Raw genomic sequence first — 11,318 nt, 5'->3', positions numbered from 1 at the left:
TTTACAGACAGAAAGCCAGGAATGGTTCCTCTTCACTAAGCATTTAGTGAGTCCAATTTTGGAGCCAAAGGCCCCGCTTACTTCCACGTCTTATTTCAGGCACAGTGTGACCCAGGCACAAAGAAAGGGAGATGTTCAGTCACATGATCAATCCCCAGCTGGCACGGGAGGCAGAGGCTGGGATTCCCGTCTACAGCATGCCTGCACCCTGGCAGGGCTTGGGAGATACATCACAAGGGCCAGGAAAGGGTCAAGAAAGCCTCTAGAGTCAGGAAAACTTGTGTGGTGTGTCAGGACGTGAAAATGAGCAAGGGGCATGGTTTCTGAATAATGGCATGGGCTTGGGTAATAAGTGTATCTTCCCCAGTGGTGGCGGGAGAGGGTATGAGGTCACAAAGAAACGCAGGTCCTTTTGGCAGCAAACTTAAAAGGGGTAGGGTAAAACAGATGCGAGCCTCTGGCAGTAAACTTAAATACTTCCTAGAACAGGTTTCTGAGGTATCTGCAAATCCTAACTTAAGAGTTTTCCTCAGAGGGGCCAGGTAAGTCTAGAAGTATGGGTGTGCGCACGCATGCACACACGCGCACACGCGAGCACACAAGGTTCAAGTGTGGAGACCTCAGTTACAGGGTTCACTGCCTCCAGGCAGGGCAGGGCTTCCTCCTGGAAGTCTAGGTGGCTGCAGGGAACTGCATGCCTAGGAGAGGCCTCATCTGAGGCAGGTGATATGGGAGTTGGTCGTTGACTCCTCCCGGGTCCCTCACCTGCTGCTGGCAGCAAGGGCTCTCAAGACAGCCTCTCTACCCCACACTGCTTGCTTTCTGTACCCAGAGACCTGCAGTGGATCCTTACCTTGAGGGAGACACCCACAACATGGAGCCTCAGCAGCCAGCCCCTGGGCTCCTGTGAGGGGGAGGGGCAGGGGCACTTCTGTCTCCCTCCCACGCTGTCAGTGGTGTAAGGTGCTACAGGGATGTGGGCCTGAATGGCTTCGGCACACTTGCTGAGGGCTCACGAGTCCCACTGTCACTCCCTACTCCTCTCCAGGGGTTCTGGATCAGTGAGGGATCTGTGGCCCATGTCTCCTGGGGTACATTTTCCATTGTCCCACCCCCCAATGCTGACTAGAGGGCTCCACCCATGCAGGGAGGCCTGGATCTTTAGGGCCAACTTGAGTCTAAGCCCGGTGGTACACGGGTGCTCGGCTGGCTGTGTCCAGCTCAGTACACTGGACATTTCTCTCCACCAGTGTGCAGATGGCTTCCCCTGCCCACACGCTGTCCCTCACCACTGCCAGAGGACACAACAACAGGTACTCAACAGGCACAAACAGGTGCTCAAGCCCATTCCATTACCCACACACTGTCCTCGGTCTGTCCACCCTAGCGCCCCCACTCCCCCCCCACCCCAGCCAGGGCTTCCCGGGACTCAGAAATAATGAGGGGAGGGACCTGCAAGGCCCACTGCATTCCTGTCAGTGTACACAGCCAACTGGTGTTTGGTCCAGAGGCCTGGGATGTGTTCAGACCCCAGAACCTCAGAAAAGGGTTACTCGGAGAAGCAGGGCCTTGGCAGAGGAATAGAGAGCACCCCAGGAGGGGTCTAGCTCCCCTGCAGGCAAATAAGGAGCGGGGTAAGGAGGTTTTAGTCTGTCTAGTCTTCGTTAATTACACACTCTGGAGCAGAAGATTAGCTCTCCCGAGTCAATGATTTAAAAGGGAAGCCGGTGGGGGAAGGGCCCTTCCCCGCTGAGGCCAGGTGCTGAGTAAGAACCTGGCAGACCTGGGGTAGTGGAGTGGGAAGCACAGCCCACACAACTCAGGCAGGTGCGGAGCAAAAGGACAGCCCTCTTTCTAACGTGTGACCTCGGCAGGTTGACATCAAGGCTGTCATCTGTTAGAAGTGTAAGAATCATTTCTATGCCATGACATTGTTACAAATGCTCAGTCTCATTAATAAATGTAAGGTCTGTATCCAAGATAGTAGTATGTGCTAAAAAGAAAAAAAAAACCTGTTAGCTCTTTTTTTTTTGTTATCATTATTTATTAATGTGAAACTTGAAGAAAATATAGAAGCTGGCGGGAAAATAGTGGCTAGTGCTTAGAATATAGCAGGGTCAAATAGAACAAGGCACTAGGGGTGATGCCAGCCTCAGTCTCTAGAAGGAAAGGCGAGGCTGCCTAAGGAGCAAGGAAATGTGTCCTGTCGAGGAATGGAGGACCAACCGCTGCAGGATCAGCTCAGCCCTGTCCCTGGGTGGGTGGGGCTGCTGGGACCTGGGTAAGAAAGTTAAGAGTTCAGAACTGATTAAGGGCAAGTGGCTGAGGGAGGCACTGTAGGCACTCATTCTTCAAGCGTCTGCTGGATGTCTACCACGCTGGAGCACTGGGATGGGCACCAAAGACACTGAGAAGCAAGGGGAACCAAATGCCTCTAAGAACCTAGAGAATGGGACCAGAATGTGATTGAAACAACCGCAGGAAAGCTGCATAGACCAGAAATATGGCTGAAACAAAGTTTTGTGGGAGCCGCCAGCAAGGTTGGGGGCTCTAACCAGTTATGGGATGCCCAGCAGAGGGAGCTGGGGGCCCCCATTCCCGTCAGGGTGCTTCTGTGTGTCTGACCTTCTAGCATCTGACCTTGGGCATTCTCCATTCCCTCATTCATTTACTCAGCACACACCTGCAGCAGGAGTGGGGGTGAGGCTTCCTCTACAAACCAGTTCTCCTTCCGGTGAGGGAGCTAAGAACTGGGGCCACCCACTTCTGTCAGCCTAGAGTGCCAGTCTCAGGCGTTTGAGTCTTGGGCTTGCCATTTGGCTTTTGTAGCCCCCTGCCCTACTTCCATGCCGCAAGGAACACTCGTCTGGGATTGTTTCTGAGTGCACACTTCTAGTCTCTCTTGGGAAGAACTCGGAGAAGGGCTTTGACTTGCCCATGGCCAAAGAGGGAGTCACTGGCAAAGCCCAGCGCTGAGTCCACTCTAATTGGCCACAATTCTGTGTTCTTGCCACTGTGTCGGGATAACTGCAAGGGAGCCCAGGGAGTCCAGAAATGCTGCACCGATGGCACTTAGGGTGGCACCTGCCTCCAGGAGCCAAGGGCCGCCTCGGGGTTGGCTCACACAGAGGAGGAGCTGGGCAGCCACTTGCGGGTGGTACTCGCTGGGAGCACAGGCCAGGAGAGGAAGAGGGTGCTGGCCTAAGGCAAGGGCCCAGAGTGGGAAGGCGGCTGTCTCCCTCGCTTCTCTTCCGTGCCCTTCTCTCTTGTTTGCCATTAGTCATTCTTATGGAGAAGGAATGAAAACAGACTCTGGATCTGGCTAGAGGTGTGTGCTGTGACAGCAACCGGCAAGACCCAGGCCTACCTGGGACGGAGACAGAGGCAGGAGAGGTAGAAGGCAGCTCTTGCTCCTGCTAAGAAAACTGAAGTTGGGGCAGGTGGGAAACATAGAACATGCCCTAGGAAGCCATAAAATACACGGGTATGCGTGGGAACTGGAGCTGGCTTTCCCCTGACTCCATTGCTCTCCCATACACAATCACCCGGCTACTTTTTCCACCATAGCCCCCAGGCCCCGCTGCAGTACTCCGCACATCCTGTCCACGCACTTTCGAAGGTACCTCCACGGTTGGGATCTTCCCTTTTTTACCATTTCCTCTCAGCTGGGCTTCGGAGACTAGGTACCTGACAGAGGGGACTGTTTTGTTGGCTCCAGCCCCGTGACTTTCACACCCAGATGCTGGCTGCCCCAATGGTCTCCTTCCCTCCCAGGATCCTGTGTTACATGTGAACAGTGCCGTCACTTAGCAGGCTTCCTTCAGTGTGGCCACTATGATAACCTTGGCTCCTACCTGCTTCCTCCTGTCCTATTTCAAACCTCTCTGGTCCCTACGCAGCTTCTCCCCAACCATGGCGGGGGCTTCTAAGCTTACACTTACCTCCTGGTTTATCACAGATTAGACAGAGAAATGTTTCCATTCCAGTCTCCCTGGTTATCCTTTTCTTGTTTTGCTGATCTCCAGGACTGTTCTAACCCAGCAGCGCGCAGATTTTACTTTACCAAGCCTCTGTGGCACATGCTTCCACTCTCAGTGACGGAAATAGCGCATGCTCTGAGCAGGCTCTCACCCAGGTCTCTTTTGTCAGTCCCTGAGCTTTAGTGAGCACTGGTGAATGAGACAATGGCTGCCTTCAGCTGTCTGACAAAACTTTTCCTGGGGCAACAAAACGCCCGCCTACTCGCCCCAGCGAGGGAGCCCACAATGACCATTTAGGGGTACGGATACCACTAACGTCCAACTTGGAGAACCATGAGTTTTATTGGAGTAACTTACAGGGCTATGGGTGAAGAGTTACTTACAGGAGCAGAAGTGACTCAAAGACATTTGCATCACTAAAGCCCACCCCAGCTTGGGTGACAGCTCAGAGAAGCTGGGGACCTGGAGCTCCTTGCCCAGCCTGAAGGCAGCCCGCCAGGTTGGAGTGTGTTCTTTCCAAGGGACTCTGGTCTAAACCTCTTCCAGGCAGCTCAGCTGATTTCTGCTTCTTCCAGGCAGCTGGTCAGGTCTCAGTCTTCCTTCTGGCTTGGCTTTGTTTGCTCTGACAGGGAGGGGCCTAGTGAGCCTGCCCAGTTTCAGGGAGTTTTTGAAGCTTCTGTCATTGCTGTTTGCTTCCCGGCTTAAGGAGCTTCCCCTGCAGGATGGAATGTTTTACTCTGAGGAAACTGTTAGGCGACACTCCACCCCTTCCTCGAGCTCTTACATCCTGTCTGCCCCTTCTTCCCCTGTGATCCCTGAGACTCGGGAGGAGAGATTCTAGATGTCCACCTAGGGCCAAGAAACAGGTCACGGTGCCACAGTAGAAGTCACTTCTAAGGAGCTTCACCAGTAGCTATGAGTTGAGGCTGATAGTAACAGTGAAGTCTGGGCCATCACATCCATCTAGAAAAACCGTAGAAGTTGCTTCCTTGTTGGGACTTATGACCTCCCAGCCACAGGTATTTGTCCTAGCTTACAGGACCAGGTGTGAACTCTCTCTGGTGGAGCAGGCCTTAAACCCCGTCGGAAGGCTGCTAGTCTTACTCATCATAGCCGACTCACTATTGCACAATCGGGCATACCTTGCCTGGTGTGTCAGTATTTAGCATGCAGGGTCCATAGCCAAGCAGGAATGTTGGTGACGGTTCTCCACCAGCACCCTGCAGAGCCACCTCTGGCGTTATTAAAGCCAGCCAGCAGCCTGGGACTTTCCAGTTCCGCCCCAGATTAATTTCTCCGTGTCCTACAGTCAAAGTATGTGCGTGCAGTGTCTTTAGCAATCGGGTCTTACTGTCTGGTTCCGGCATACAACAGCAACAGCAATAGCCTTTGTGGTCTGCGAGCCTTGGGCTTCTCCAGCTAACATTCACAGGAAGGCAGCCATCTCTGGCACTGGGCTTTTCATTCAATACCCTTATGGCCTCTGGAAATGTCCTCCTGAATTTTCTTCTTTCAATCAACCCAGCCCCAGTAGGGTTGTGAGGTGGGTTGAAGTAACATGGTACCTGGCTGTCTCTTCAATGGCTTTCCCAATCTGACAAATGCTCAGAGGTTAGCATTATGTCCTCTATACAGCAAAACATTTGCCAGAGGATGGGCAGGGCAAACAGCATCCCAAACCCCCATCCCATAACGAACAGTGGGGTTGCAAAGATAACCTTGGTGAAACACTCTGAAGGTCTGTTGTCGTCTGTTCTCAGCAAGTGTCAGGTGACCCCGGAGGTTCACAACTAAGACGATGCTAAAGTTAAACATAAGCAAGATCTAATACAGCGTGGAAGGCTCCATCCACTTGTATCCATTGCTTCCTCCACTGACCAAAGTTGGGTACAAAGCGTGAACAGGCACTGTCTTAGTTAGCTCCCTGTAATCTTTGTCATTCTCTCTGAGCCACTACATTTCCATATTCAGGAGTTTTCCCATGGAGCCTCGCTACATTTCCCCACGCCTGATAAACTCTGTGGGCTTGACTTAATTTGCTCAGACCTGCTCAGGGCCAAGGGGGAACAAGGCTCTACTCTCTGGAGCTTCATCCACTGGCTCCCTGGGTAAGAGCTGCCCTGAGTGGACATTGTGGATGTAGTGGTAGCTGTTGCCCCTCCATCCACCACACCTGGTTGTTGAGCGAGTTCCTGTTGCAAGGTATTTAATTATGGTATGTAAAGATCTGTCATGGTGGCTGATTTAATAAAAACCCAAATGGCCAATAGCTAGGCAGGAGGTATAATAGGGACTTCCAGACAGAGAGAGCTCTGGAAAGAAGAAAGGAGAAGTCACCAGCCAGATGCAGAGGAAGCAGGATAGGCAGGGGAGAGGTAAAACCACAAGCCACATGACGTGACAGCATGTAGGTGAATAGAAATCGGTTCATTGAAGTTGTAAGATCTAGTTAGAAACAAGCCTAAGCAAAGGCCAAGCTTTCATAATTAATACCAAGTCTCCATGTTGTTGTTTGGGAGCTGGCTGGTGGGACGGAGAAAGACTTGTCACAGTTCCTGACTGGGCAAACCAATTCCACCCCTAGTATAACCTTTTGCTGGAGGTGAATGTACCCTCCTTAGTCTGAAGTGATAATTACCCATCCCTGGGACCGTGGATGGCTTCCGTGAACTGTTCGTCGGGCTTTACCGTCATCCAGAGACTCCTCAGCACACAATCTGGCTTCTCTCAGTGTTTTCCTTAGGAACTCCAGGTTGGCATGACTTTTGCCACATTTGTCTCCCTGAAGCCTAGACAGATCTCTTCCTTGGCTTTACCTTTTCACTGTCTCCTCTGGGTCGCTCTCTTTCTTTACCGACTTCCTTTACATGCTGGCCTAAGTCCCTGAGATCTGCTAAAGACCTTCCTATTGTGTAAAGATCTTACCCCACTAAAGGGCTCAGCAAAGCCACTAAAGTTCCACTCCAGCTCAAGGTTTCTGCTGGATTAACCTCTTCTTTATCTCTTCTGGGAACACAGTTCCATCTGGCTGAGAGAACTGGGGTTCAAACACAGCTCCTCTTATTCCTAGCTCCCTCAATAGCCATCTGCCCTTCCTCTATGGTCATCCAGTTCCTGATGTTTATGGGGACCTCAGCTGGACATAACCAAGTGTTCTTCATGGCTCTGATAATCCACTCTATTAGGAACTGGTTTCCCCTCCCCTCACCCTATCTCAGGTTATGCAACCTTTGCCTTAAGGAGGGATGGGCAGTTAAGATGCAACCTTACTCAGTTCTCATGCCTCCACAGCAGCCAGATGGGTCCCCTCCACTCCCATGACCCATGTCCTCACAAGTTAAACCGAGACACGCACGCTCTTTCATTCTCTCACTGCTTGCTGTGGTCCCCTAACAGCCAGGCAATGGAGATGCACACCTTTAACCCCAGCACTCAGGAGGCAGAGGCAGGCAAATCTCTGTGAATGTCAGGCTACCCTGGTCTATAGAGAGAAGGCCTGTCTCAAACAAACAAATCTTCTCCACTCCCAGCAGTTCAAGTGCTGGGTATTTCCTGATCACACTAGTTGCTTGCCTTGGACCATAGTTAATAAGCCCATCTACAGGCTGGGTTACAGATTCTCCCTCTTTTTATACTAAAAATTGGACCTGAGGGGTATCTTTTATTGCCTTTCCTATTGCTCTGTCTCTCTCATCCTTTCTATCTAATTCAGTTGACAAGTCAGAAGCTAACATGAAGGATGCTAGTGCCATATCCCTTTCTTGCTGCAATTGCTCCTTTACAAAAACAAGCTACTGCTTGGCCACCATCTTGGCCTCAAATGCATTTTTGTTTGTTTCGTTGGTTTGTTTTGGTTTTTGAGACAGGGTTTCTCTGTGCTGCTTTGGAGCCTGTCCTGGAACTAGCTCTTGTAGACCAGGCTGGCCTTAAACTCACAGAGATCCGCCTGCCTCTACCTCCTAAGGGCTGGGATTGAAGGTGTGCGCCACCACTGCCCAGCGAGAGCAGGCAATATTGCAGCTGCTTGCTAGCACTCTGGACTGCAATAATCTGTAACATTTCCTCCAAATCCTTAACTGTTTTTAGGACATCTGCATATTCTTGTGGTGGACCTCACTCATCAAGCAAGCATGCCCTATGGCACATAGACAAAGACTACCATCCTGGGTCTCTTCCCACAAGCATCCCTAGTCCTGATGGCTCAATGTTAGCTGTATGTCTCATTACCCATAGCAAGACCCACACAACTGCTGTAGCACCAAGGCACACTGACACACACCACACAGGAAAGGACACACAGCTCTTTCAGAATGTCTTCACAGATACGTCTCCCTCAGGTGTCTCAGCCTCAGTTGCCTCCCGGTAGTACCTAAATCCAAGAGCATACACACACTCCTCCTTCGTCTCATCTTTGGTGCTGTCATGACCCTGTCCAGGTACCAGTTACGTTGTGCAACAAAACTTAGGAAAAGTGTGTTTCTTCTTCTCTTCCTGAGAAGGCACTAATGTTTTCTCTCAGAATTAGGTGATGTAGTTAATGTCCCCTGTGTTGCTTTCTTATATGTGCCCATTAATCTTTTATTGCCTCCAATCCTTCCCACACTGAATCAGGAAAGTTCCCAGGGTCTGGGGTGACAGCTGGTATTTCCAGATAAGAAACCTGAGAAGCATCAGCTCCCAAAGAATTTTTGGGAAAAATATTAGAGGAAAAAAAAAGGGGGGTTCTGGGAATGATCACATCTGTCCCATGTATGACTGACAAAGTGAAACCAAAACCCACCAAGAGAATCACCAATGTTATGAGAGAGAAGAGAGCTTGCAGACCACACTATCCCAGCTGTACTCTGTGCTGTCCTGAGGTCCACTGGTTCTTGCCAAGTGAGAGACTGTCTCCACAGGTCTTGATTCTCAGAGATACATAGGACAAGCATTCATATGCTGATCTGAAACTAGGCCACATGGCTCCCAACAACAGTTCAAACTATAGACACCATACCACCAAAGTCCTACTTGGTGAACCATGAGTTTTATTGGAGTTACTTATAGGTCTATGGGTGAAGGGTTACTTACAGGAGCAGAAGTGACTCAAAGACATTTGCATCACCAAAGCCTACCCCAGCATGGGTGACATCTCAGAGAAGCTGGGGACCTGGAGCTCATTGCACAGCCTGCAGGTAGCCAGCCAGTTGGAGAGTGTCCTTTCCAAGGGACTCTGGTCTCTTCCAGGCAGCTCAGTTGGTTTCTGCTTCTTCCAGGCAGCTGATCTGAACTCAGTCTTTTTCCCAACTTGGCTTTGCTTACTCTGACAGTGAGGGGCCTTATTGAATCTGCTCAATTTCAGGGAGTTTTTGAAGCTTTTATTGTTGTTGTTGTTGTTGTTTGCTTCCCTGATTAAGATGCTCTCCTGCAGCATGGATTGTTTTAATATCAGAGGAGACTGTTACACAACATCGTCAAAACGCCCTTAGTCTGGTAAAGGGAAGTAAGATATTCAAGGTTTCACTGATTCATTTTGACAAGAGTAGTATCATGAAAATAGATTTTGGAGGCGTATAGTGAAGCAGGAATGGGAGGTACCAGTGGACACAAAGTTGTTGACAGACCGGAAAGCAAGGATGTAAGTCTTAGTGAAGGACAATTGGTCAGAGCTGGAGACTGAATAAAGAGAAGCTGCTACAGAGGTGACAGATGCAAAAAGTATTGCAACATTGAGTAACAATGTGCTTAATGTTGGAAGGGGTGTGAGACAGTAGCAAGACCAGATGTCTAAGTCTGGGTGATTCTGGGACTCGCTATTGGGTATACTTCAGTGTCATTTATGGCTGCAGAAAGTTCAAGAAAAGGAAGAGTTTGTGTGAAGGGGAACAAGTTTAGCCTGAGGCTTCCAAGGAGAGCTGTCCATAAGCAGATGTGGATCTAGAGCACAGGAGAGGGGCTGAGCTGAAGTCAGTATCCACAACATGGGAATAGGGAGGGACATCAGGTAGACAAGGTTGACCAAGAGAAAGGGGACAGGAAAGGCAAGGGGAGTGAGGAAAGACAAGGATGAGGTGCATATGCCACCTCCTGATTACTCCTCCAGGAGCTGTTTGCCCCAATGCTGTTTGCTAGCTATAGTCCTAAGTGTTGGCATTTAGAGATTTGTTTCATCTTCAGAACAACTTTGGGAGGTGGACAGGCACTCACTATTCCTGCTAACTCAGCTAATCCCAGATAACTTGTTCAAAGTCATAAAATCTATAAGGGGTAGGAGCCAAGATTTGAATTCAGAATTGACCTGTTTGCCTCCATAGTGCTCAGCTTCTCAAATAAAATCTTAGACTAAAGCTACATTTGCATTGAGTCCCGTGCCAAGAATTTTACTGATTTTTGAATTTTAATACAGATAATTTAGGAGATCAATGAATTGATGAATTAAGGGGTATGGTATCTAGATGGATAGGTGGCTAAAGTATGTATCCAATTTACTTATGGGCAAATAAACAAATGGATGGGTGAATGGATGGCCAAGTTAGGTCAAAGATGGGCAGAGGAATAGACAAACAAGTGGGTATGGATGAAGAATGGTGGGTGAATGAGTGATGGGTACACAAGTAAGCAGAGAAAGGGATTTAGGAAAAGATGGATATGTAGAAGAAAGCTAGAGCGAAAGGAATAAAGATAAATGGTACATGGGTTAGCAAATTCATAGACAGGTAGATGGGTGGGTGTGTGAAGGGTGTTGTATAGCTGTTTCCTCTAAGTTGAAGCATTTCCTCCTAGGAGGAAGGATGCTCATAAAACTCAGGGAGTAAATGAAACCTATAAAGCTCAGGCAGGTGCTGAAAAAGCCCCAAGGCCCTCCCTGAGGCTCTGTGAACAGTAGCAATTGCTGAGGGGAGCTGCCCTAAGATCTCTAGTGGAACTGCAGACAGGACATGCAGGGGGTTCTGAGAATGTGGCTTTCGAGAGTTGTCACTGTAGCACGAATCTAATTGGTCTTAATAATAAAACCTGGAGTGAGATATTAGGGGGTGAAAGCTGAAAGATCAGAGAACCAGAGCAGCCAGCCACTAGTCCTTACCTCTATGAAATCCTCGGGCTGAATGGGGTATCCTCTCCCTACAAATCCTCAGACTGAATGCCTGGAACTCTTGTCTCCTCCCGCCTTATATTCCTCTCTCCACCCAGCCATATCCCTTCCTGTCTCCATCTCCCTCGTGTTGGGATTAAAGGCATGTGACTCCCAAGCACTGGGATTAAAGGTGTGTGCCACCACTGCCTGGCCTCTAAGGCCAACTAGTGGCTTGCTCCACACTCTGATTCTCAGGCTAGCTTTATTTGTTAGATCACAAACAA

The sequence above is a fragment of the Microtus pennsylvanicus genome, chromosome 1 (genome assembly GCF_037038515.1).
Source record: "Microtus pennsylvanicus isolate mMicPen1 chromosome 1, mMicPen1.hap1, whole genome shotgun sequence".
Lineage (NCBI taxonomy): Eukaryota > Metazoa > Chordata > Mammalia > Rodentia > Cricetidae > Microtus > Microtus pennsylvanicus.
This window is presented reverse-complemented; position numbering follows the sequence as displayed.